The sequence below is a fragment of the Dermacentor variabilis genome, chromosome 1 (assembly GCF_050947875.1).
Source record: "Dermacentor variabilis isolate Ectoservices chromosome 1, ASM5094787v1, whole genome shotgun sequence".
Classification (NCBI taxonomy): Eukaryota; Metazoa; Arthropoda; class Arachnida; order Ixodida; family Ixodidae; genus Dermacentor; species Dermacentor variabilis.
Genome location: NC_134568.1, coordinates 241790899 through 241818714, shown reverse-complemented (window position 1 = coordinate 241818714; position 27816 = coordinate 241790899). Strand labels below are relative to the sequence as shown.

Here is a 27816-nt window from a genome sequence, read left to right as displayed (position 1 = left end):
GAACTATTAGCTGGACGCGGATAAGCACGGGGCCGGTCACGTGGTCACACGCGTCATCGCGCCGGCCCGTGCAGTCCCACTATAAAAAGAGCTTGAGCCTCCCTCGCGAAGGGAAGCCGCGCACTTCGAACGAGTCCCGACCGAGCGGTCACTCCCGAAGACGTCCACGCTGCGCTCGCCGGCCCTCTCGATCACGCGAATTCGCGAGCTCCGGAGGCACCAGCCAGAAGGCAGCGCCGCACAAGAACAGCGCGGAGGACTCGTGTTGAGGTGAGCGCTAAACTGACAGTTTGTCGGCTGTCGATTCGGCCGAGAACAGTTTTGACCCAAGTTCACCGATGCGTTCTTAGCTGAGATCGGTTCCTGAGTCGCCGGCGCTCGTCGGATATTGGTCCCACTGTGGAAAACGAGATAATAGCCAACGTGCTAGCTAGAATATAAATTATTCTTTATCTGTACGAACGTGCTCGTGACCGCTCATTTTGGCTCAGTGCGGAGACTTGTTCGCGTGGTACGTTACTCTTGCGCGCAATACAGTTGTCGCGGAGAAAGTTCTCTCTGAAGCGTAATTGATCTTATTTGCGTGTTTCAATGACAATTTTTAAGAACGCTTTCATCTATAGGACAGCACAGGTTGGAGTACAGTTTACACACGTGGGCAAGGCTTCCGCGAAAGACGATAAAATAGACTTGTCGCATCATCACTATGGTTTCACATTGTTCTGTTATATGTGTGACCTCGTAACACTGTCATCGTCACTGTACACCTTAGCTAAGGCTGATTTGACAAACAACGCAAGTTATCACTCATTTATCGTATAAGCCAAATAAATGTTCAAAGAAATTACTGAAAAACTTGCATTCAGAACTTTCCACGAGGAAATATTCAGAAAAGTGTTAGCGAACTTGCGCGTGTGATGTATTTTAACAGTTGGCGACTATCTATGTGATGAAAATTAAAGTTGACATGGCTGACATGAAAATTTCGATTAAGTGACGGTGACGCACATGACGTGTGCCCGTACCTCGTACCTTCACGCTGTACACATGCCAGCACTTCCGCAGGGTGATTCATTTTGCATTGGTTGCTGATTCATTCTTGATTAACCCGAAAGAGGAAAACTCTAGCCGCCAAGTCGTTTCTCTCCTTCGTCATCACCTTCTTCTTTTTTTTTTCTAAGCTTCGTGTCTGTATCAACTGATAAATCTAAAAAGAAAAAAAATTAAGACGTGACTATTTTGCTCTAAAAATTGCATTCATGTAGCGCTTGAGGCCTATTAGTATGTGTTAGTGTGTCAGTTAATCGTGCTCTCAACATGATCTGTATAAACTTATTGCACGTTCAAGCGCCTCGCTGCAGAGAAGTGTGTGTGTATGTGCATATATATATATATATATATATATATATATATATATATATATATATATATATATATATATATATATATATATATATATATATATATATATATATATATATATATATATATATATATATATATATATATATATATATATATATATATATATATATATAGAGAGAGAGAGAGAGAGAGAGAGAGAGAGAGATGGAGGAGAGGTAAGGCAGTGATATAGGGATGGAGGGTGCGCTGCGCTGCAGCACTGAAGGAAAATGGCATTGGCTAAAATATTTCTGTTCGTTCTTCTATCACCCGTATTGGGTAGAATTTCTGGGTAAGCGTTCCAAAATGTTTTACTTGATGAATACCTTTGAGTACTGCATGCTGTGGTGCGTCATATGTATACATAAGTGCTCAATAACTTGGTTCCGTCGCAGAGCATCTGTATGAACCGTACGCACTTAATTCGGTAGCGCGGTAATTCGGTAGGCTCTATCGCGTAAAAAAGAAAGCTATGTTATAGCTAAGCGTGTTTAGAAAAATTTCCAGAAAAATACTTTAAATGGTTCGATGTAGATACAAATAGCCGCGGCTCCACAGCCATACAGCTACAAAGAAAGACGTAGTGGCTTTTCTTTGTAGCCGTACGACTTCTTTCGTGTGAAATTAGCCGAAATAATCTCTCCGCAAGTGTATTCTTCGATATCTCAAGTGTATACACGTGAAACTACGCGATGCAAAAGCATCCACAACAGAACATTCAGCTCACGTAGTAGCTCTCTTATACAGGAAGGGAAACACACTCATGTTGGCACTAATCTAAGACTCCAAACTTTGTTCTGTTCTGAGTTCTGGACTGTCGTAAATGTTTGAAGGTCTAGTGACAAGCCTTAGTTAGAACAGTGAAAAGCAAAAAAAAGAAAAATGAAAACGGCGCGATATCTAACAAAAATACATGGGCCTTGTGGCACACTTGGGGCTTCGCACAAGGGCGTTGTTTGCGAACTTACTGAAGCAAATTATTTCAATAAGGATTGGCGCAGCTTCTTGGAATACGTGTAGTCAGTACCAGTTAGGCAGGGGATTTTCAAGCGCCACTGATGTTTCCGGATAACTGCGGAGCATATGAAGGCGCCATGTTTGAATGCATAACACTATTCCTACTTTTTCGGATCCATCGTATTTCTGAGATGAAATGACAGCGAACAATCAGACGTCTGATAGGTGTGCGCCGTGATACCTAAAACGTCCATATGTTGGTACGGGGTTAAAAAAAGAAAGGACGCTGACAATCTTTTTCCTCATATGTTCGCGATTACACCAGCGCCTTTAGGTTTTTGGCCTGTTCGTCGTCTAGTCAGTAATAGTTAACGCATACTCTGGTGTATGGACATCCTGTCTGCGTTCTCCAGGAAGAGCTACGGAAGCGGCTTGCTTCAGAGAACAGCTAACGATGCACACACGATAGGTAAGCCAGCTCCCATTGGAGGGAACAGGCCCGTGCCCGGCGAAACATTTGGTAAATATTTAGTAATATGCTCCAGTTTGCTTGCCGAACTAAGTCGTAAAAAATATACGCAACGCCATCAGGTGTGAGGTATCCCTCTGTCGGTCTTTGCTATACGAACACACGCTATATATATAGACGTGGCCGAGCGCACGTCGCCGCTCTCGTTCCGTTTTGCCATCTATAGAAACCAGGGGCCCAATTCACAACGATTTGCCTTCGTAAGGGCCCATTGCCATTATAAGTGCCCATTTCGTGTGTATATATATATATACATATACATATATATATATATATATATATATATATATATATATATATATATATATATATATATAAGCGGCTCTGCGAACGACCACATGTGTCAAACGCAAGAATCACCGCGAGTCTTCGCTTCGCAACAACAGTAAAAGAATTTGGAGCGCGACACCATTTTCGCGGGAACACCAATGCATCTTCAGCCACGTCGTGGACAGTGAATCCAAACGAACACGTTGGCAGGACAGATTCATTCTGCACACACAAAATAGGAAATCGCCTGTGCTAGATGCGGCAAGCCCTCGTATGGGCTAACTCGCCGAGATTTTATTCGAAGACGACAGAACAGGCGTCACATTTCCACCAATATGTGCGCTAACACATGAGCTAGGGATCCTGCAATACTTAAAAAAGCAATAATGGATAATATCGTCAGACCTGAGTGACACATTTTATTCTTCAAAGCTGTACAGCCCACTGTACAGGGGGCTGTATGAAAAACGTTGTAGTGATTGATTGCAGAATAATTTCGACAACTTGTTCCTGAAACCTGGATCTAAGCACATATAGCAAAGTTTTCGCGTGGCGCACCCTTCAGCAGCGGCGGCCGAAATCGCGCCGGCGACGTCGTGCTCGACCAGGAGAACGTCATACCGCCACTGAATCGCCGCAGAGGGGGTCAAACTGAAAGAGCACAAGGCACTTCTGTATAGTCTACTATTTATAGTCGAGCAACAGCACGAAGGTATGACCCAGTGTGCTGTGTCCTTAAGGAAGAAGGGACGCGAATACGGAACGAACACTGCACATGCCCTGTCCTTAAGCCGTGCCCTGTCTTGATCCGTGCCCCGTCAGCTGTAGTTCACATGCGCACCTTAGGGCGTACGTTTGTCGAGAGGAGGGCCGAGATAATATCATACTTTTTCGCGCTTCGGCAGTGGTCCGAGCGACGCTTCACCCACTTCAGATAATCGAGATCGGCCAGTCGTGAACGATGGACGATAAGAAAGGAATAAGATTGAGCGAAAATATCCCGTACATTACACCGGCCTAGAATTCCGGTAACTCACCAAGGATGCGGGAGAGAAGTGGTTGGCCATGGCATAGTGGAGCTCCAAAGTAAGCGTCCTGTGACGTCGATGACTGCGGCGACACGTGGCTGGCATTGGTTTTTTGAGGGAGATTAAAAAAATAAGCACATTTAATTAGAATATAGCTGAAATTTCAGCCTAGCAACTTTAGTACACATTTTCGTAGCCTTTCAGCGCAAAACTAAGGAGACGGACGGAAGGAGACAGCACGAGGGCTTGCGTTGTGTCCTATACCTGCCCGTCTGATGATTTCCCGCTGCAAAGTACAAACGCCAAGAAGGCCGAAGGCTAATTGTACGACACTCAACAGGTCCTTCTTTTATGGTGATTAAAAAGCACACATTCACAAATATGCTTAAAATAAAATATCTCAAAGTGCGTGATCTGTGCACTGAAATATCCAAGAGGTCTAAAGCACTCACATACTATGGAGAAATATTAAGATAATTCTATGCGCCGCTACACTTTAGCGAACTTGCCTACGGCCCCACAATATTTTTTTAAGAAGCATACATGTGATACACAAATTGATTATTAATAAAAATTGACAATATGGAAACATTTATTGTGCTCATGTAAAGCTATTTTAATATTATTCAATACGATACTGTTTGGTAGCTCCTGCCTGCTTTTTTTTTAACCACTATTGTATAGGCTCGACAGTGTACAGACCACTATCAGCTTATGGTGGTTTTCTATTTCATGTGGAATTCTAAAAACGTTTTCAGGACTAATATGTGTTGCGCATTCGAGCATAGAAACGTGTATACGCGTCTATTTTTTACTCTTCATTTTCTACAGGTGTGTACGATTTGTCTATGAATAAAACATGTGTGTGGTTTAGACATTGGGTATGATCCAAACTTCGAAAATAACATGTGGATATTACTTCGTGTATACAGCATGTACAGTTATACGTTAAATGTTATATGTTTTATAACAAAATAAAGTTTCAATAAGTCTCAAATAACGGCTGCCAGATCCCGTATAGTAGTATATCTGCTTGAGCGAGGTGGAAAAACTGTAACTGTAAATAAGGACCAATAAAGTCATCATTATATATGTAGTCAAAGCAGACTATCTGCAGCTCTAATTTTTTTGGAATGTCTAAAACATTGCAGCTGATGAGGCAAGGACACAAGAAGAGACAAAGTCTTCCTTTCTGCTCGTCTTATACGTTTTCAAACAACCAATCCAAAACGAACAAACTCTAAAACTCTACAGTGAGTATTTATCTCTTAGGTCGAGAGCGTGGCAACACCGCTGGAATTCCAGGAGAGATTGTGAATGAAGCGCGATAAACATCGTGTACAAAGATGGCAGGCGAGCTTTACGTCAACAATTTATACGCTTTATTGTAACCAGAATAGTAGGAGGAGGAATAAACTTTATTAGTTGAAATGAGCCTACGGTAAAATCGTCCGAGGTGGGCGGCGTCCCTAGTCCAGGATGCCGTGGGCCTGAGCTCATAGCTTGGCCCTGCTCACCAGGCGATGCTGGTCTTCAGGGCTCGAGCTTGTCAGCTGGGCCTCCCACTGCTCGACGGTTGGTCCGGTGATGGGCGGTGTCGATGGGTTTTGCTGACATTCCCATACCATTTGGTAGAGGGTATTGGGCGTAGAGCAGAAGGCGCATTTGTGAGTGTAGCTCGTAGGTACATGGCGTGTAGCAGGGTGCCGTGCGGGAATGTGCCGGTATGTAGTCTTCGGAAGATCACCGCCTCTTCTCTTGTCAGCTGGGGATGCGGGGGTGGATAGATCCTTCTACCCAGTCTGTAGTAGCTCAGGATATCGGCGTATCTTTTCGGGACGCTATCTTGTTGGTCTACCGGTGCTCGTGAACCTGGTGGGATAGCCCGGAGAATGTGATCTCGGGCAGCGGCATTAGCCGCTACATTACCCGCCAGGGACTCGTGTCCCGGGGCCCAGACAATGTACACTTCAGGAAAATTGTCTCGCTTTTCGAGGATGCTCAGGGCTTGTTTGGAAATGCGGCCTTTTTGGTAATTTCTACATGCTGTTTGTTAGTCGGTGATGATTATGATTAGATCTTCCTCTCGCTGGCCCGTAGTGGCCGCCAGGGCTATCGCCGTTTCTTCCGCGCAGTCGATGTCTGGAGTAATTACCGAGGCCGCTGCTACCTTTTGTCCTTGGCCGTTGATCACGCTGATAGCGTGGGCCGCTCTGTTCTTGTACTTTGCCGCGTCGGTGTATCGGACTTCTCCTTGTTTTGGTCCTTCGTAGGCTTACGTAGAGCTTTCACTCTCGCTCGCCTCCTTTCTCTGTGGTATTCAGGGTGCATGTTTCTCGGGATGCTGGTCCACCGTGATCTTCTCCCTCAGTGGTAGAGGAACCCGCTGTTTTGTGGACTCATATTCGACTGGGTAGCCCAGTCTTATTAGCGTGTCCCTACCCGTGCTGGTGAGCTTGAGTCGCTCTATCTGGCTCGTCTTGTGGGCCTCTATTAGTTCCTCCCAAGTATTGTGGATGCCCAGGCTGAGTAGCTTCTCCGTCGACGTCGTTGGTGGAAGCCCCAGTGCCAGCTTGTAGGTCTTTCGTATTAGGGTGTTCAATTTGTCTCTCTCGCTATTCTTGAGACCCAGGTACGGGGTGCCGTAAGTAACTGTGCCGATTATCAGGGCTTGTATTAATCTGATTGTGCCCTGCTCTTTCAGGCCGTGATTTTTGTTTGTCACTCTTCGCACCAAGTGCGCGACTTGGGTAACTGTCGCTTGCAGTTTTTTAATGGCGGCGAGACCGACACCGTCCTTCTGGAGAGTGAGGCCCAGAATACAAAGTGTGTCCACCTTGGGTATGTTGACTCCATTTAGTGTCAACGTTGGGTCAGGTGTCTCCTGCGGAGGCCGCCCTCTTGTCCTCTTTTTGAGGATCAGGTGCTCCGACTTTTCCGGCGCGCATGAAAGACCGCAGCGGTGTAGATAATGCTCGGTCCTGTCGATGGCTTCCTGCAGGGCGTCTTGTTGTTCGCCCGCCGATCCCGTGCACGTCCACATGGTCAGGTTGTCTGCATACATTGCGTGACGGATACCCCTGATGTTCTCCAAGAGGTTCGGCAATCCCCTCATCGCTATATTGAAGAGCAACGGGGAGATCACCGACCCCTGGGGGGTTCCTTTCTGCGGTATTTGGAACTTCTCGGTCTTGAGATTCCCCAGGCCTATGGTCGCCGTTCTACCCGTCAGGAAGTCCCGGACGTAGTTGTATGTCCGCCGTCCGCAGTTGGTGTGTTGCACGCTGTTTAGCACTGCTTCGTGTGAGACGTTGTCGAAGGCTCCCTTCACGTCGAGTGCCAGGATGGCACTCTTGTGGAATGTGCTGAGGCCGTCGATGACTTCTTCTTTAAGCTGAAGTAGAATGTCCTGGGTGGAGAGGTTAGGCCGGAAACCGAACATAGGGTTCGGCAGGTGCCCACCATCTTCCAGATAGGGCGAGAGACGATTGTGGACCATGTGCTCGAAGAGTTTTCCCGCGCATGACGTGAGAGAGATCGGACGCAGGTTCTGTAGGTTGATGGGCTTGCCGGGTTTCGGGATCATCGTTACGTCCGCGTGCTTCCAGGAAGCCGGTATACTGCCGATCTCCCAGCTTTCATTGATATACTTGAGTAAACTCTCCGTCGCCCCGTCGTCCAGGTTACGGAGGGTCTTGTTGTTAATTTTATCCCTGCCGGGCATCGTGCTTCTTGTGAGATTTCTTAAGGCTGCCACGATCTCCGACTTGGTGAAAGGTTGGTCTAAATCCGGACTGGGTTCCCCCTCGTACTCCGGGTGAATGACTGGCTGCGTCTTCCGTTGTTGCTCGTCTCCGATGTATTTCCCGGTGATGGCTTCGAGTGCTTCTTCTTCGGTTCCCTGGAAGTTGTGTATAAGTCTTTGTATGTGTTGCCCCGTGACAGTTTTTGATTCCGTTTTCGCCAGAAGGGTCTTTAGAATGGCCCAGGTCTGTCGGTTGCTGAGGGTTCCTTGTAACTGGTCGCACACTTGATTCCCATTCTGACGTCCGAGTTTTTCAGCATACTCCTCCGCCTGCCGCGAGACTGCGGCAATGCGGATCTTGAGTTTGCGGTTTCTCTTCTGCTTCTTCCATCTCTTCATAAGTCCTCGCCTCGCCTCCCAGAGGTGAAGTAGGTGTGGGTCGACTTCGGGATTGTCCGCAGTGAGTTGGATGGTCTTTGTGTACTTGGTAACCAAGTCCATCACGTTCTTGGTCCACTCCTCGATGTCCTCTAGGCTTCTGGGGTGTTCATCTTTCCGAAAAGCAGGCCAGTCCGTAATTTTGGCCTGACCAGAGTAGTAAAACGAAAAATAAAACACTCGGGAAAGCTCGTTACAGAGATGGCAAGTGGTAAGGGTGGACCGAAGGTCCGTTTCATGATGCTAACCCGGCAAATCCATCTACGGCGTGCACACTTAACGATATTATTGCGCCTTATTCAAGGTAACTTGTTTAGTCACACGCAACCAGCAACGTCAGTGGCCATAGCCTTCGTTAAAACGATGTTCGCTAACCCAGTTGGCCATAAGCAACCGCGAAAGCAAGGTGTTATTAGCACAGGCAGCGACCAATGATGCAACAGTTCTTGCGGACGAAGTCTGTGTACTTGCATCCTATAGGTGCGAACGACAGTGCCGCGCTCACTACCGCCTGTTTCAGCGAGTCATATGTATTCCACTCACAACAGCAGCAACGCCGCACGCCGCACTGTAGCGAGTGAACACATGTCTCATGATCAGTACCTTATGTACTATTAGGCACTTTCTGTCGTGGCGGTATTGCATGCAGGCATTGCCTAATGTTCGCGTAAGTATAAGTAAGCCACTTCGATATTGCGTTGCTTTCGAGAACGTATGCTGCGAGGAGTCTTCGTTTACTTGCTCAAACCAAGACCGAATCTTCGTGGAGCACCCCGATTTTATCCAACTGTCGTCTCCATCGGCTGGGTCTTACGATGAAGCTGCAGATTACATCGAAGTTCTCCCGTCGGGATGCAACTTTAATGTGCCGCCTCTGGTTAGGGGTGGCTTTTACGAAAACCTACTCATTTCTTATTGGAATGTCCGACACACCGATCTGTGACTCATGCAACTGTGAAGAGACGATCGAGCACGTGTTGTGTTTTTGTAATCTCTGTGATGGCGAACGCGATGTTCTTCGAAGTGTGTTAGACCAATTAGGCAGCAGACCATTTTCAGAGACTAAGATTCTTTTTTTTTTTGGCCCTGATCACACGCGTTGCAGGCTTGCAAAGCGACGCGGAATTTGCTACGATTCACAAAATCGACTGGCCTCAGTGACCGATTGTAGGCGTGAAGTGATGGACAACCGCACCGTGTTCACACTGACAGTACCTTTATCCCTCCCTCTCCTTTTTTCTTTTCATCACTGGATTGCCGCATACATTAACAATCGAAAACAGTTTGTTGTCTTTAATGGAGAAACTTCGGAAATTCTTGGTGTGGACTCAGGCGTTCCCCAGGGGTCTGTGCTTGGGCCCCTTCTTTTTCTTTTGTTTATTAATGATAGTGTCTGCAACATTCCTGTCAAAATACGATTGTATGCCAATGACTGCGTGATTTTCACTGAAGTGAACAGTACAGCTGACCAAATTCTTTTAAATGATACACTCAACAAAATTGTTCAGTGGTGTGATATGTGGCAAATGTGTATAAACTATGAAAAAACAGTGTTCATGAGAGTTACTCACAAAAAAAGACCATTAACCTTTGTCTATTCTATCAACAGCAGTGTTCTTCACGAAGTACCTCATTACAAATACCTGGGCCTCTGGATAACAAGTAACTTAGACTAGACTAAACACATTGATTATGTCGTAAGAAATGCAAACTGTAAGTTGTTCTTTTTACGAAGAGCTTTAAAATTTACTACTCCTGATGTCCGCATGACCACATATAAAGCGCTTATTCTCATATCATTAGATTATGCAGCCATAATCTGGGACCCCTTCACTAGGACCAATATTAACAAGATTGAAAGCGTACAGAAAAAGGGTGTGCGATTCATATATAACAGCTTTGGACGTTCTTCTGTTTCTACCCTTTTAACCAGAGCAAACTTGCCACAAATAACGCAAAGAAACCGGTCATCTAGGCTAAAATTTATGTATCAGGTTGTAAAAGGGCACTATAAATTAGACACTTCAGACGTAATAACCTTTTCATCCGGGTATGCCACTAGACAAAGACACCAATTAACAATTGCTCCGTTTCGCACACGTAACAACTCCTTTAAATACTCTTTCTTTCCGCGGACAACAACCGAATGGAACCAGCTCACTAACACCCAAGTTCAACAGCCTTCACTTACCTTGTTTACATCGTGTCTAACTTAGTACTTACCTTCTATTTTAGTTTATATTACTTTCTTTACTCTTATGTATCTATGTATTTGTCGGTTGCCTTTCTTGTGATCTTTTCAACATTTGTACCCTCCTGCCAAAATCCCCAAAGTGGGATTGCAGTATCAATAAATAAAACCTTTCCCCCGGTAGGGTAGCAAACCGGACGTGCGTCTGGTGGGTCTTCCTACCTTTTCTTCCTTATTTTCCTATTCACCCTCTTTCAATATAGAACAGTGCGCTTACGCTGCTTGTATTTATTGGGGACACTTATGTCATCAATACTCGGCAGCTATCCATCGAGGTTCATCGCGATACCGAATCAATTTAGGAACTGGGAAATGTCACGATCGTAAATATATAGAGTTGATTTGAATAGCTATGCGACATCAAGAAAAGAGAGAGCTAGCTGTGAAGGAACGACGCCTCAGTCATAGTTTCGTGCCTTCCGCACGCGCTTATTCTGTCCACTCCTTAAATGCATACTTCATCGCAGATTACGGTCCGGAAGCAATCACAAACGCTGTTTAAAGGCTTAGTCGCACGCATAATTTAAGTTTCATTTAACTTATAAGCAAGCATAACAGGCAAATACGAACGCCTGAAATCGTAGCAAGCAGGAGGATAACTTTTTCCGATAAAAACTGGGAGTAAAGAACATTAAGAGTGCTTGTTGTATCGCCCTTGCGTCAGCTTCCTTACTACCTGCGTAAAGCGATGTGCGTCCCACTCTGAGCATGACTTTCTTTTCCCCGGTTTCTAGAAAAAAGAAGAGCAGCTTCTGACCAAGCCCTAATTTTCTTTTTAAGTAGATAAATCAGGTTACTCCTCAAAAAGTACCTCGCTTGAGTAAAGCTTTATCTGCACCTTCCACGTGCATTGGGTCGAGAAAAAAAAAGAAAGAAAGAAAGGAGACAAAGGGAGCATTTCTCGCCCATATTTAAGATATATGGCTGGGATGGCTAGGCACAAAAAGTGATTTTTAGGAGCATTGTCGGCTCACCAAAATCGATTAGGAGAAACAATGGTACAGATGCGCTTCTGATAATACAATAAAAAGGCGCCCACAGCTCTCCAGTTCACCCTGGTCTCGCCGAGTTGCCATTCTCTCCCACAATGCTCCAACGCAAAGTTCGCAAAGTTGCCATGGCCACTGCGCGGCGACGTCGTCTTCTGGGCGCACTCGGTTGATTTCTTTCCCCGCATGGCGAAGTGCGTCTAGGTGGAGAAGGGGCGGAGGCGAGGCGGGCGAAAAGCGGGATGCGCATGAACCGGGCGGCTGCCTCATAAAGGAAAACCGCCACTGCACTCATTAGTTGGTCGTTCGAAGCAGGACTTGCTGTGGATTTCCTTTACTTTTTTTTCCTCCCCCTCTTCACCTCACCCCTCCAAAAGGGGGAGGCGTAAACAAAGCGACGTGGGTGCGCTACTGCCAGGCGGGAAAACCGTATGTTCGCTGCAGTCGCCAATGGATAATTTACGCCAAGCCGCACAAAAGGCGCTGCTCATTGTGTATCTGCAGTCGTTTTCGTGCGCCCGTGCAGAGCTGCATTAGCGGTAATCAATTGCTCATCACTGGTTAACAAAAGAAGGCACCGGGTGCAGGGCTCTCTAGCGAATGTCGAACAGTTCCTTCGTTCCGTCCTTCATTTTCTTTGTCTTTCTCACTTCTTTAGCTGGACAGTAGAAGCCGGCAGAAAGTGCATCTATGGCGATATCCTTAGTTTCACCCGTACCAAAACAGGTATACGTGGGCAGGAAGCCTGCGTTTTGCTTCCCGGGCTTCAAGCATACTTTCAATGCAACGTCGCTTTGCACTTTTGCTAGGAGGCAAAGTGCCCGCCCTGGGTGGGCCGGCTTTCATAGGATGCCATCAAAGTCTATCCGGCAGTGAAAACATGGCTCTAAAGAGTAGTTGTCACTCGCTGGGGGACTGCTGGGCATCCAAGAAAATATCAGGGGCCGCCGGACGTAGTTCAGAACTTAGAGCGGCGCACTAAACGCATTATAGAGAAGACTGATATTGAAGTATCTGCTTGCAGTTGCGGTATGACGCGTCAACCAGCAAGTTGTCTCAACTCGGTCCGTATGACTTGTTCTTGATGACCGCGATTTTCTGACCACGGTTGAAAATGTGTCCTGAAACATCTTTCTTTTTTAATATTGATTGATAGTTTGTCGTACTGGCTGTATTGAGTTCATTGAAATAGTGTTTGTTTGTTGCTTTTGTCCTGATCGCTTTGCAGCAATGTTAACAATTTCGTGTACTGGCTATCTTGTATCTGCTGAAATATTTGTTCATACCTTCTTTTTTCAATTTTGCAATAGTGTAATTTCCATGTAGCAATGCCTTCTTGGCGCTGTAGATAATCCAAATAAACAAACAAACAAATAAATAAATAAATAAATAAATAAATAAATAAATAAATAAATAAATAAATAAATAAATAAATAAATAAAAACCTTCTCGTTGCTTATATTGAGCTTTCCAAAACTAATTTGTCATCGCGTAACTTCTCTGCAACAGCTGTTAAAAACTCGAAACTGGGTTCCCTGTGTCCATCCGACCTCTCCGTGACGCCGCAGCGTCTGACCGACGCCGTGGCTGTTCATCGTGGGATTTCGCAGTGCGAGCCGCAGCAGGTCCAACGCCAGGAACGTGATGTCATCACTTGGTCACGTTGGTTTTGGTGCCATCGGGTGTTAACGCCGGGCGGACACCGTATTTTCCGCTTCATGGGGCATATAGTGCTTTCGAATCAATAAAAGAATTCGAAACGTGCGTCTGTAGCCGCCATGTTTCTTCTAGTAATCTCCAATTTAATATCTGCCTTTTAGACAGAAATAGGCAGACTGTGAGCGAGGAAAACTATATATAACTGCTTTACTGATATACGACGAAATTAAATACCGACGGTTTAGCATTCTTGTTGCTCTACACGTGATGCCACCGTGCGCTATAATTATGGCCATCTACGTCATTGCTTCGATATTATTCCCATAATATATGTTCCTATTCTTCTTGTTTTCTAGTAGCCTATAACATGTGGTTCTTACAAACGCTTATTTTCTTCGATGATTTTATCATTCCAGGCAGTCAAGATCTGCAAGCAAATAATACGTGCAGATTTGGGGAGCTAAATTGCTCGTACTCCAGCGCATTCCAATTTCAGGGCCCAGGGGCGAAATTCACAAAGCGAACTTGCGAACAAGTTTTGGCGTAAGAAAAATTTTACAAAAAGAGCGTATTCACAAAGCTAAAACTGTTCCCAAGACCAGCAAGCTTGCGATTCCCGCCGCTGCATAGACGAGCGCTGTAGTCGAAAATAGGCGTATATGTAATGGTAGCACAGGGGCTAACTTCAACACTTGCGTCAATAGTAAGCGGAAGTCGATTCACAACACCTAAACAGCCGTCGCATGCAGCTGCCGACGTAAGAAGAAATTTCTACAAGAGGGGCCTAGCAGTCTTACGAACATAATTATGTATATCTGTGCCGCTCGAGCTGACGTGGGTAAGCGTTGAAACGCTTACTGATAGCCGAGGATGGCGGGTGCTTATACCTTTGTGGCACGTTCTGATTTGGCATCTCAAAGTGCACTGGGCTGTTTCAGTGCATAATTGTATTGAGCGTGCACTGCTGTGGAAGGCAGTAACATTAATGTTCTGCGGCGAGCTTCTGCTTAATCTCTGATAGGATGTGTTTCTTTATGCGCGCAATAGCCTGACTTTTCATATTCGTCATGACACTCTATTGGGTGGTAGCAAATAGAAGTGCAGTGTCCGTCCTTGACCATAGTAAAGTTTGTCATTGATGCGTCTTGAGCACTTCCATCGGGCTTTATTTTTGTAGTTGGAGCTTTTTCTCCCTCATAGGGCTGCGGATGATTACTTTTCCCAACGCTTTTGAGGCTATAATTCTCCAACAACGAGCAAACGCCTAAATGTTTCTAATTATCAAAACTTGTTGCTGTTGCACAATTTGCTGTCGTCTTCCGTGCTCTTAGCTTCAGCTTTCTATTATATTGCTGATAGTTTCCATTCAGCACTTAGTCAAAGCGACATAGTGTCTCTGCCCACGTTTCTTCTCATCCCGTGGCCTACGGTGTGAGTGAACGTATGCGTACGACGCACGACAATCCTGTCTATGATATGAAGCGGGACGTCAGTGCGATGTCATAAAAAAGATCACCGCCCAAGCACTCCGTACAGATGGTTAACCAGCGAAGCTCAAACGTGCGTCCCCGGTGTTTATCACTGGGTTAATCCCGACGGTTCATTAAACGACGGCTTGGTAGGCTGCCGGATTCTCGATACGCAGTTGCTGCTTGCGCTCGGCTGCACGTGCCTGTTCTTGCGCCTGGGCTGCAGGATCGGCACGTAGACGAGCTCGTTCCTGGTTCTACTCGCGACGTTGCTGATCGAAAGCTGCCTGCTCCTAAGGAGTACGTATGACGCGTGGCCTACCCATTTCGAAGCCGGAGAGCAACTGCTGCGCGCGCGCCCCGCTGCGACGGAGAGCAACGGCGTCGCTACTGGCGCAGCGAATCGCGCGCCTCTTGTTTTTTTTTTTTTGCGCATTCGCATGGGGTTGCGCCGGAGGCGTTTTCGGCGTGCGAACGACGGACGGACGGATATGCTAGCCTCATACAGTTTCTCTGCAGAAGAAAGGGCGAACAAAATTACCTACCACCATTGATACGAAAAGTATGCTGACTGCTCGAATAAGAGCGATGCTGTGGAATAAAATACACCTCACGAACGGAGCGAATACTTGTCGCATGAGTACACACACACACACACACACACACACACACACACACACACACACACACACACACATATATATATATATATATATATATATATATATATATATATATATATATATATATATGTACATGTTAAGCCTCAACGGTTTATCTCGCAGCTCGCGCGCTGAAGAAGATGACGCTGGCCATGATGATGAATGTATACAGATGAAGAAGATGAAGGGGTAATATAATGCTCACACAATTTCCCCCGCGTGTGGAAGCGGCCAACCTGGCCGCTGGTTATGGTGGGAAACGCCGTATGAAAGGCTTTAAACGCGAAACATGCACAATCTCCGTGGTACGGCAGCGGCCGTCCAAAGGCTGAACAACTGGAGTGACACGATAGTTCACTGGCGAAGTCTGTTCCCGAACAATGTAGGGCCCGATAAAACGGGACTGAAATTTTTCGCACAATCCAGCAGTGCGAACTGGGGTCCACAGTTTCGTCTCCTGGGTGGAAGGAAACGACACGGTGACATGCATCATAGCGAATTTTGCGGTCTTGTTGACTGGCGTCGGTGTTGAGGCGGGCACGTTCGCGGCACCGGGCAATGCGCGAAACGAACTGCGCACACACTGATGTGGACGAAGACACGGGGACACCGAAGAAAGAAACGTCGATGATAGTGAGAGGTTGGCGACCATACACAAGGAAAAAGGGCGAGTACACCGTAGTGCGTTGGACGGCCGTGTTGTACGCGAAAGTGACGAATGGTAGAATGACATCCCAATTGGTGGAGTCAGGGTTGATGTACATAGATATTATGTCGGACAGCGTGCGATGAAAGCGCTCTGTGAGACCATTAGTTTGAGGGTGGTAGCTGGAAGTCGTTTTATGGATGGTATTGGACGCACGGAGAACATCGTCGAGAAGTTTAGAGAGGAAGGTCTTGCCGCAGTCATTCAAAAGGACACGTGGGGCTCCGTGCCGTAAAAAGATGGCTTCCAAGAAAAAGGCTGCAACCTCCTCTGCGGATCCCGAAGATAGTGCGGCTATTTCAGCGTACCGTGTCAAGTCGTCTACAGCTGTGACGGTCCATCGTTTACCGCCGGTGGTTAAGGGTAGCGGTCCATACAGGTCGATACCAACGACTGCAAAAGGAGCTTCAGGACACGGGACAGGTTGGAGCAGTCCAGCCGGAGGTGAGGTCAGTCGTTTCCGGTGTTGGCAGAGCGAACAGGAAGCCACGCATTTCGCTACGCTGGTTGCAAGTCCAGGCCAAGAGAAGCGGCTACGAATTCGCTCATAGGTTTTATGGAAACCAAAGTGACCGGCAGTGGGATCATCGTGAGAGGTCTCCAATATCTGGGCCCGAAGTGATCGGGGAACGACAGGAACCCAACGGTGTCCTTCGGCATGAAACACGTACCGGTATAATATCAAATTTTCGATCTTGAAGTTCTTCAACTGCCGACAGAGCCAAGCGTTAGGTGTGCGAGATGATCCGCGAATACGTTCCATAACGGAGTGGCAGTAGGAGTTGTTTGGATCCGACTGCTGGTACGATCTGTTGGGAACTCGGCGCTGACGCCCGTGGTTGTACCTGGGTCGCAAGCCCCAAGGGTAGCGTTGGCCTGGCGGCCTGGGGTACAACTGGAAGCATCCGAAGGTCCCGGCAAAGCATGAGTCGACTGGTAACAACGAAACAACTTGTTTATTTTAACATCGCAAAGAGTTGGCGGTCAGGTTGACCGAAGTAGAGAGACGGGAGAGCACTTCACTCAACGGAAGAAATCGGAGCCCTCCTCTGGCGTCCGGGGGCAGCTGTTTTTATACTCTCGCAGTTGAGGGCAAGAAGGAACCCCTCAAAAGACGAGCACGTGAATGTACAATGGGCTAATGGTGACGCACACTGTCGTAGCGATGCCGTAGCACCATGTCGTGGCGCTGCGCAAGATCTCGTAGCAACTGGTCGTGGCGCTGCCGGTCGGACACAATGACTGTAACGAGAAGATGGTCCCTGCTTTGGCTTCGCCTGTTTCGGGCACAATGACTGGAACGAGATCCCTGCTTTGGCATCGCCTGTTTCGGGCCCAATAACTGGAATGAGATCCCTGCTTTGGCATCGCCTGTTTCGGGCACAATGACTGGAACGAAATCCCTAGGCGGTCGCATCGCCGCAGACGCGCCTGGAAACACCTGGCGATGAGTGTTGCGGTGACGACGATCGGGCCAAAATGTCCGCCGCCCCGCCGCCGTCGCGCCGGCAAAACCACGTGTCGCAGGCGAAACGCAACAGACCGCCCCGCCGGGGAAAGGAGATCCCGATGGACAGGGGACTGCATCCGCTGTCCGGAGGGATGTCGCTCGATGATGCTCATAACCGAAGTCGGGCGTCCCTTGACGTTTCTTGAGCGCAGCGTACAGAGAAGGCCTCGTTCTCTCGTTCAGGTTCGCACGGGACACTGCAAAGTGACTTCGGGAGAGTTCACATTTTTGTTCTCGTTCCCGGCAAGCGTTAGAACTACGCTGAAAACTCAACCGCTCAGTCAGCAAGCACGGCACAACCCTCACTAAGCCCTGCCAGGCTCTTTCCCCTTGTTATACCACTGCCTAGTTCCTTACAGTAGTCTAGCATCACTCAGAACGCGTCCACAAATTGAAAAATTGCACTAGAAAGCATATCATCACTTTGAAACACTAAACAAAAGCAATATGTTAAAAAAAATCCTGCCTCAGGAAGAAAAACATCAGTAACAAACAATTTTGAGGCTGATTCCTACGTTAGGGGCTTCGACTTAAGCCATCGGCGTTACCGTTGAGACTCCCCTTTTTGTAACGCACCTCAAAGGAATATTGTTGTAAAGCGAGGCTCCAGCGCAGGAGGCGGCCATTTTTGGGAGAGATGGTCTGCAGCCATTGGAGAGGGCAGTGATCTGTCTCAATGATAAACCTCGAGCCGGCTAGATAGCATGACAATTTCTGAACGGCCCACACGAGACATGCACACTCTTTCTCGGTGGCGCTATACGCCTGCTCACGACTGGTCAGCTTACGACTAGCATACAGGACGGGGTGTTCTACTTCTCCATTTTCCCGTTGGCACAGTACAACGCCCATGCCTCGCTCACTAGCATCGCACTGAACAATGAACCCTTTTGTATAGTCTGGCGATCGTAGCACAGGCTGGCTTGTTAGGGCACTCTTTAGGGCGCTAAAAGCTCTTTCCTTTGTCTCGTCCCAGACGACTGTTTGAGGCTCTGTCTTTCTTAGAGCATCCGTCAGGGGAGCCGCGATATCAGAGTACCTAGGGATGTACCTCTGATAGTAGCCGGCGACACCTAAGAACGACCGAATATCGGTCTTTGTGCGCGGTTGCGGAAAGTCTCGCACAGCGGCCACTTTTATTTCAGAGGGGCGGCGACGACCCTGACCAATCACGTGACCGAGGTAGACAACCTCGGCCTGTGCTAACTGGCACTTAGGAGCCTTGACTGTCAAGCCCGCTTCGCGCAGGCGGGTTAGCACTGCCCGCAAGTGTGTCATATGCTCAGACCAGGATGCGGAGAATATCGCTACGTCGTCTAGATACGGTAAAGCGAATTCTTGCTGTCCCCGCAACACTTTATCCATGAGGCTTGAAAAACAGTATGGCGCGTTCTTCAAACCAAAACTCAACACTTTAGGACGGAATGTTCCCATTGGTGAAATGAACGCCGCATACCTACTAGCCTCTTCTGTAAGTGGAACCTGCCAATAACCCCTGACAAGATCTAGGGTGGAAATAAACTGAGCGCTACTAACTTTCTCAAGGCGCTCCTCGATGTTAGGGATCGGATAAATTTGATCCTTAGTGATGGAATTAAGCCTGCGGTAGTCGACGCAAGGACGAGGTTCCTTGCCCGGTACCTCAACTAAAATCAACGGGGAGGTATAATCACTCTCACCTGCCTCAATAACACCGAGCTGTAGCATTTTCTTTACCTCAGCCTCCATAATATCGCTCTGGCGGGGTGACACCCGATACGCCTTGGATCGTACTGGCTCTGTGGAGGTAAGTTCTATATCATGAGTAAGTACAGAAGTCCTACCAGGCCTCTCAGAGAACAGACCTTGAAACTCTTGTAATAGCTGGTGTAGTTCGGTTTTCTGCTCAGGCGACAGCGGTGCTTTACTGATAAGGTCACTAATGACTTGACCGGTGTCTTCCCTGTTCGTCACTGAGCCTAGTCCTGGAAGCTCGACTGGAAGCTCTTCAGGAACGTTTACCATCATGCACACCACTGCTTCCCTTTGTCTATAAGGTTTGAGCAGATTACAGTGGTAAACTTGCTGTGCTTTCCGCTTTCCTGGCAGACTTACCACGTAGTTAACGTCCGACAGTTTCTGAACAATTCGCGCTGGGCCCTCCCACTGCACGTCTAGTTTGTTGTTTAGCGAGGTGCGCAATATCATGACCTCATCGCCAACCTCAAAACGACGGGCCCTGGCTGTCCGATCATAATAAACCTTGGCCCTCTGCTGGGCCTTTGCCATTGCTTCACCTGACAACTCCTGTGCCCTTCTTAAGCGTTCGAGGAGCTTAAGCACGTACTCCACCACGACTGGGTCGTCGCCCCTACCTTCCCATGATTCTCGAAGCATGCGAAGCGGAGATCGAAGCGAGCGACCGTACACCAGTTCAGCTGGCGAAAACCCCGTAGCCGCATGCGGCGCGGTCCTTAAAGCAAACATCACCCCAGGCAGACACAGCTCCCAGTCAGTTTGATGTTCAAAACACAAGGCTCTCAACACGCGCTTCATGACGGAGTGGAGCTTCTCAACGGAATTCGACTGTGGGTGGTACACTGAGCTGTGTAACAGCTTTACCCCACACCTTTCGAGAAAAGTTGTCGTCAAAGCGCTAGTAAACACTGTGCCCTGATCTGATTGAATTTCTGCAGGAAAACCAACTCGCGCAAATATGGACAGTAGTGCATTGACTATCTCAACTGAGCTGAGTTCTTTAAGCGGCACTGCTTCAGGGAACTTTGTCGCTGGGCAGATCACAGTCAAAATGTGTCTGTACCCCGTGGCTGTTACCGGCAGAGGTCCCACTGTATCAATAACGAGCCGTCTAAAAGGCTCCGTAATGATAGGTACCAATTTCAACGGCGCCCTCGATTTGTCCCCTGGTTTGCCCACCCGCTGACAAGTGTCACATGTCCTCACGAAATGGTCTGCGTCCCGAAAACACCCTGGCCAATAGTACTCTTGCAAGAGACGGTCCTTAGTTTTCTTAACTCCTAGGTGTCCGGACCACGAACCCCCATGTGACAAGCGCAACAGATCCTGACGATAGCATTGAGGCACGACCAGCTGATCGAACTCCACTCCTCGGCGGTCTAGATACTTCCGGTACAGGACTCCACCTCTTTCCACAAAACGCGCAGTTTTCCTGGCGATACCTTCTTTGACATTGCAGCGCACGTTTTCCAGGCTGCCATCCTTTTTTTGCTCGGCTATCAAAGCCGTCCGGCTGACTTTTAGCAACCTATCAAGTCCGTCTGACGTAGGCGCGATGAGCAAATCAGTAGATAGCTCTTCTAACTTTCCCGCGTCGGGATTTTCCTCTCCAGTATCTGGCGCCTTCAACGCTACAGACTCAATTTTATTCTGTTCGGGCGTGCTCTGAATATCAGCTTGCTGCGCCTCTGACCCTTTTTCGTTGTTTGATAACGTCGGCCCCGCAACTACCGCCTTTGCAGCGAGCTCCCGAACCTTCGATCTGGTTAAGGCCTGAACACTAGCTTCACCAAACAAAAGCCCCTTCTCGCGCAGGAGGTGATCGGACCTGTTTGAAAATAGGTACGGGTACTGGGGTGGCAGCATAGATGACACTGCCGCCTCCGTCTCAAGCGCTCCGAAAGGTCCTTCAATAAGCACTTTTGCTACCGGCAGACACACGCTATGAGCTTCCACGGCTTGCTTGATCCACGCGCACTCGCCCGTGAACATATGGGGTTCTACGTAAGATGGGTGAACTACATCCATCGTAGCTGCGGAATCGCGAAGCACTCGGCACTCTTTCCCGTTCACGAGGAGGTCTCGCATGTAAGGCTCGAGAAGCTTCATGTTCTCGTCCGTGCTGCCTACTGAAAAAAACACAACTTTTGGTGTTGTTTCCGGACACTGCGCCGGAAAGTGACCCGGCTTCTGGCACGTATAACACAAGCGCGCTCGCCTCATCTCGAACCGCTTTCTGCGTTTGGCTGCCGCCGTCTCTTTACGTTTGGTCGGACTGCTTTCGCTCGCATCCGCACTACGCGTGTCCCCCTTTAATCTCATGGGTGTGAACTTCGGCCTCTCAAATTTTGAGCCAAATTCACCCTTTTGACCGTCCTTAGCTCCGCGAGCTCGACGCGTCACAAACTCCTCGGCTAGCTCAGCGGCTCTAGCCACCGTACTCACGTCTGGCCTATCCAAGACCCAGTATCGCACGTTCTCCGGTAACCGACTATAAAACTGTTCTAGCCCGAAACACTGCAGAACTTTATCGTGGTCACCAAACGCTTTCTCTTCTTTGAGCCACTCCTGCATGTTCGACATAAGCCTATACGCAAACTCTGTATATGACTCACTTTTGCCTTTCTCATTTTCCCGAAACTTCCGACGGAACGCTTCCGCAGACAGCCGGTACTTTTTTAGCAGACTCGATTTTACTTTGTCGAAATCCTCTGCTTCCTCTCTATCCAAGCGAGCGACTACGTCGGCCGCCTCGCCGGGTAACAAAGTGAGCAAGCGCTGTGGCCACGTTTCCCGAGAGAACCCCTGCTTCTCGCACGTTCGCTCAAAGTTAACCAGGAACAAACCAATGTCCTCTCCAAGCTTAAACGGCCGCATCAGGTCAGTCATTTTGAACAATACTCGTTCTCCTGCACCGTGTGCCTGACTTCCATTACGAGCGCGTTCCATCTCTATCTCGAGACGCTTCATTTCCAAAGCGTGTTCGCGCTCTTCTTTTTCTTTCTGCTCTTTAAGTTCGCGCTCCTGTTTCTCTTTTTGCTCTTTAAGTTCGCGCTCATATTTCTCTTTTTGCTCTTTAAGTTCGCGCTCATGTTTCTCTTTTTGCTCTTTAAGTTCGCGCTCCTGTCTTTTTGACCTCTCCTCAATAGTCTCAAGGCATTCCGACAGCTCGTCATCCTCAGCCTCTAACTCAAGAATAGCCGTTATCAGTTCCGGTTTTCTTAGTTTGTCTGAGACATCCAGACCCAACTCTCTTGCAAGCTCCAACAATTTCGGTTTGCGCAACGACTTCAAATCCATGGCTGCTCTGAATGCTGCTTTCTCTACTGCTTACTATTGTCTTGCCGCAACTAACCCGGCAGCAACGACAACCACAATTACCAGCTCTGTTTCTGACACTAACAAAAGCCTGGCAAAGCTCAGAAGAAGAAAGTCCCGCACTCACCAAACCTCGCAGGCAGGAATTCCGCGCAGTCGTTCCGCTGCAGGCAACCAGTCGTCACACAGGGCTCGTTGCACTGCTCCCGGATCGTCGTTGAGCTGCTCAGCATACTGTCAACTGCATCTCTTTGCTGCTGGCCTCCGTTGTCGCGATCTCGCCGCTGGCAGACCGTTGTTTGAAGTCGTAGGCGATCTCACCGCTGGCAACCAGATGTTTTAGACCGGAGGTGATCTCACCGCTGCCAACCAGATGTTTGGATCCGACTGCTGGTACGATCTGTTGGGAACTCGGCGCTGACGCCCGTGGTTGTACCTGGGTCGCAAGCCCCAAGGGTAGCGTTGGCCTGGCGGCCTGGGGTACAACTGGAAGCATCCGAAGGTCCCGGCAAAGCATGAGTCGACTGGTAACAACGAAACAACTTGTTTATTTTAACATCGCAAAGAGTTGGCGGTCAGGTTGACCGAAGTAGAGAGACGGGAGAGCACTTCACTCAACGGAAGAAATCGGAGCCCTCCTCTGGCGTCCGGGGGCAGCTGTTTTTATACTCTCGCAGTTGAGGGCAAGAAGGAACCCCTCAAAAGACGAGCACGTGAATGTACAATGGGCTAATGGTGACGCACACTGTCGTAGCGATGCCGTAGCACCATGTCGTGGCGCTGCGCAAGATCTCGTAGCAACTGGTCGTGGCGCTGCCGGTCGGACACAATGACTGTAACGAGAAGATGGTCCCTGCTTTGGCTTCGCCTGTTTCGGGCACAATGACTGGAACGAGATCCCTGCTTTGGCATCGCCTGTTTCGGGCCCAATAACTGGAATGAGATCCCTGCTTTGGCATCGCCTGTTTCGGGCACAATGACTGGAACGAAATCCCTAGGCGGTCGCATCGCCGCAGACGCGCCTGGAAACACCTGGCGATGAGTGTTGCGGTGACGACGATCGGGCCAAAATGTCCGCCGCCCCGCCGCCGTCGCGCCGGCAAAACCACGTGTCGCAGGCGAAACGCAACAGAGTCATTACGCTGGCTAGAGGCAAACGTATGAGAATGGCTGGATGGGAGCCGGTCGAGAGCAGCGAGCGAAGGGAATGCAGGGGCCGCGCCCTGCGGTGTGCTCACAAAAGGTGGTAAGCAAGCAGCGTTTGAAGACGGTGGTAGGGGACAACGAGAGAGAGCATCGGCATCCTGGTGTTTCTTTCCAGACTTGTAGGTAACGTCGAAGTCGTATTCTTGTAAACGAAGTAACCAACGGCTGAGACGTCCCGTTAATTTTTTTAGCATCGCCAACCAGCACAAGGCGTGGTGGTCAGTAACGACCGTAAAGTGGCGGCCGTGCAGATAAGGCCAAAATTTTTGGGCGGACCAAACAACGGCGAGACACTCTTGCTCGGTAATCGTATAATTTTTCTCTGCAGCTGTTAGCGTGCGACTTGTGTATGCAACCACACGTTATTCAGAATTTTGCTGACGTTGCAGAAGAACAGCGCCGATACCGTGTCCGCTGGCGTCAGTATGTAGAAGAGTGGGTGCGGTGTTGTCGAAATGACAAAGCACAGGTTCGGATGTAAGGGCACGCTTGGGGGCGTCAAAAGCAGTTTGGCATTCGTCCGACCATACGTAGGGAGCTCCAGAAGGAAGGAGTTGATAGAGCGGCGCCGCAATGGTGGCAAAGTTACGTATGAAGCGCCGGAAATACGAAGCTAGGCCAAGGAAGCTACGCAAGTCTTCGGCGCGTTGAGGCCTGGGGAAGCGGAGGACAGCGGTAATCTTGTCGGGGTCGGGTCGAAGGCCCTCCTTGCTGACAAGGTGTCCGAGCACTTTAATGGTTTTGCTGGCGAAGTGGCACTTTTTTGTATTCAGCTGAAGGCCAGCAGCTGAGAGGCTTGTCAGGACTTCGTCGAGGCACTGCAAGGGCTCATGGAACGTCGACGAAAATATGATGATGTCGTCAAGGTAGCATAAGCAAGTCTTCCACTTTGGGCCCCGTAGTACGGTGTCAATCATCCGCTCAAATGTGGCGGGAGCATTACACAGGCCGAACGGCATTACATTAAATTCATAAAGTCCATCGGGTGTGGCAAAGGCGGTTTTCTCCTTGTCTGCTTCGTGCATGGGTATCTGCCAGTATCCGGAGCGTAGATCAAGGCTGGAGAAATACTCCGCGCCTTGTAATGAATCTAACGCATCATCAATTCGGGGCAGTGGATATACATCTTTGCGGGTTATTTTGTTCAAGACACGGTAGTCTACGCAAATCTACGCAAAATTGCACTGAGCCGTCTTTATTACGCACCAAAACGACAGGTGACGACCAAGGGCTTGAGGATGGGTGGATTATGCTACGTTTCAGCATGTCGGCAACGTGGGTATCGATGATCTGGCGTTCAGCGGAAGAAACGCGATATGGCCGCCGGCGCACGATGGAAGTTCCATCTGTGTGTATGCGATGAACCGTCGCAGAAGTCTGTCCCAGAAGCGCAGAGTGTACGTTGAAGGAGTCTTTATGCTTGGATAACAACGCCAGTAACTCCCCCGTCTGCTGTGGCGTTAAATCGGAGCTGATGGTACTAGCAAGAACAGAAGCAGGGACCGGATCCATAGCTGTGGGTGGTTGTGAAACAGAGGTAGTCGAGGTAAGCACATAGACAGGCTGTGTGTCCAAGACGCGCATGAGAGCGGCGAAAGCAGAACTGGCTCATTGGTTGTGTTGAGTACAGCCAAAGTGGCCGTGCCGTTGGTAAAGCGAACAAGGCTGGGTGCCAGAGCAATCCTTTTGGATAAGCAACGGGCTGACGGTACAACTAAAACGTCACCATAGGCGATGTCAGAGTTAACTACAAAGAATTGTTCGCGACCAGGGGCACCATACAATCGTCAGCAGATCGTAAGCGAAGGCGTGGTTCGTGCACGTCGTCGGAATGGTCGGTCTCTGTCAAGTTAACGAGGCGTTGACGGCACGAGATGAAAGCCGACGCCGAAGAGAGAAAGTCCCACCCTAGTATAATCATGTGAGCACAGGAAGTCAACACTGCGAACTGGATATGGTGGCGTATCCCGTCGATCGAAACTCTAACGGCGCATTGCGCCGATGGCAGAATCACAACATTATTTGCACCACGAAGAAGAGCTCTACTGTAAGGTGTAGCAACTTTGCGTAGACGAGCGCACAAGCCAGCGTGAATAATGTAAATAGCTGCTCCCGTATCAAACAATGCTAGGACTGGTACACCTTCTACACACACGAATAAAGTATTGGCCGGGCACGCTGGAGGAATTGTAGTCTGTGCGAGCCATGCAGCTTTCCCTCCAAAAACTGCACCATCTAGTTTTCCGAACGGTAGTCAGGAGTGCGGGTGGCCGGTTGCAGGGGTGATGTCGAGCGTCGGAAACGGGAGGGCGAGCGGCGGCGACCTGGACGGTAGTTGCGAGGCGCCTCGGGAGGTGGAGAAAGTGAGCGTGGGGAGAGCCGGCGCTGATAAGGACTCGGAGGAAGCAACGGGTCTCTCTCATAAATATCGTAGCCACGGCGTTCGTCCTGTTGTCTTAGGCAAAAACGCGATATGTGGCCCCGAATACCGCAATAATAACAAATAGGGCGGGGCGTAGGCCGGGTAGTGTAAAATCCTGTGGCAGGCGGACGGTGGGGTAGAGTCGCCAGATGGCTGGGGCCAGTAGAAGCAGCAGGAGGCGCTGTCCGAATCAACGCTGGTTGCATAGCCGCAACCTGAGCATACGAGGTGGATGGCGAAGGAGGGCCACAGTTCGCAGCGCAGGTCATGGAGGACAGCTCCTCTTCGATGATGTCGCGCAGGCCAGGAACCGAAGGCTGAGGCTGGGGAACGGGAGGACTGAGCAGGCCACACGCTTGGAGCTCTTCGCGTATGAGAGTCCGAATCAGCAGACGCAGGTCGGTATCCGACGAAGGAGGCGCGTCACCGGCGACAGGTTGTAAACGGATGGCCTGCAGTGCGTCCAGGTGTTGGCAAGTCGCGATTCCATCGTTTACGGTATTTGGATTCTTGATCACCAGTACGTTGAACGCGACGTGAGCAATGCCCTTTAGGATGTGACGAACAGGATCAGATTCTGTCATTGTGGCGTCAACACGGCGACAAAGGGCGAGGACGTCTTCGATATAAGTTGTGTATGTTTCCCCGGGAAGTTGCGTGCGTCCATCAAGCTTTTTCTTGGCGACCTCAGAGCGAACGTTGGGAGCGCCAAAAATCTGCCGAAGCTGTTGTTTGAATGCCGCCCAGTCAGGCAAAGTGCTCTCGTGGGTGAGAAACCAAGTCCTGGCAACGTCAGTGAGGTAGAATGCGACGTTGCGAAGCTTGTGCATGTCACCCCACTGGTTAGACTCACTCACGCGGTCATAATTGTCCAGCCAGTCATCAACGTCGTCACTACGAAGGCCAGCAAACATGGTGGGATCGCGCTGCCGCGTGCTGACGGCCCATGAAGGAACGGCCGGTGGGGCAGAGACGGTGACGCCGGAGGCTCCTGGAGGATCTTCTTGGGGCATGCTGGCGGAAAGGCGGAGCAAGCGGTGGCCTATATAATATAATGCTCACCAATATATATATATATATATATATATATATATATATCATCATCATCATCAGCCTAGTTACGCCCACTGCAGGGCAAAGGCCTCTCCCATACTTCTCCAACTACCCCGGTCATGTACTAATTGTGGCCATGTTGTCCCTGCAAACGTCTTAATGTCATCCGCCCACCTAACTTTCTGCCGCCCCCTGCTACGCATCCCTTCCCTTGGAATCCAGTCCGTAACCCTTAGTGACCATCGGTTATCTTCCCTCCTCCTTACATGTCCGGCCCATGCCCATTTCTTTTTCTTGATTTCAACTAAGATGTCGTTTACCCGCGTTTGTTGCCTCACCCAATCTGCTCTTTTCTTATCCCTTAACGTCACACCCATCATTCTTCTTTCCATAGCTCGTTGCGTCGTCCTCAATTTCAGCAGAACCCTTTTCGTAAGTCTCCAGGTTTCTGCCCCATATGTGA

General features: G+C 48.9%; 1 protein-coding gene across 1 annotated transcript in view; it reads left to right on the top strand.

Moving 5' to 3' along the window:
• Window positions 1-27816, top strand: part of CCAP (Crustacean cardioactive peptide) — a 106252-nt gene continuing 78436 nt past the window's right edge. The window contains exon 1 of the mRNA XM_075672334.1: window positions 1-270. The gene's annotated coding sequence lies outside the window, so the exon portion shown is untranslated. The remainder of the gene's footprint in view (window positions 271-27816) is intronic.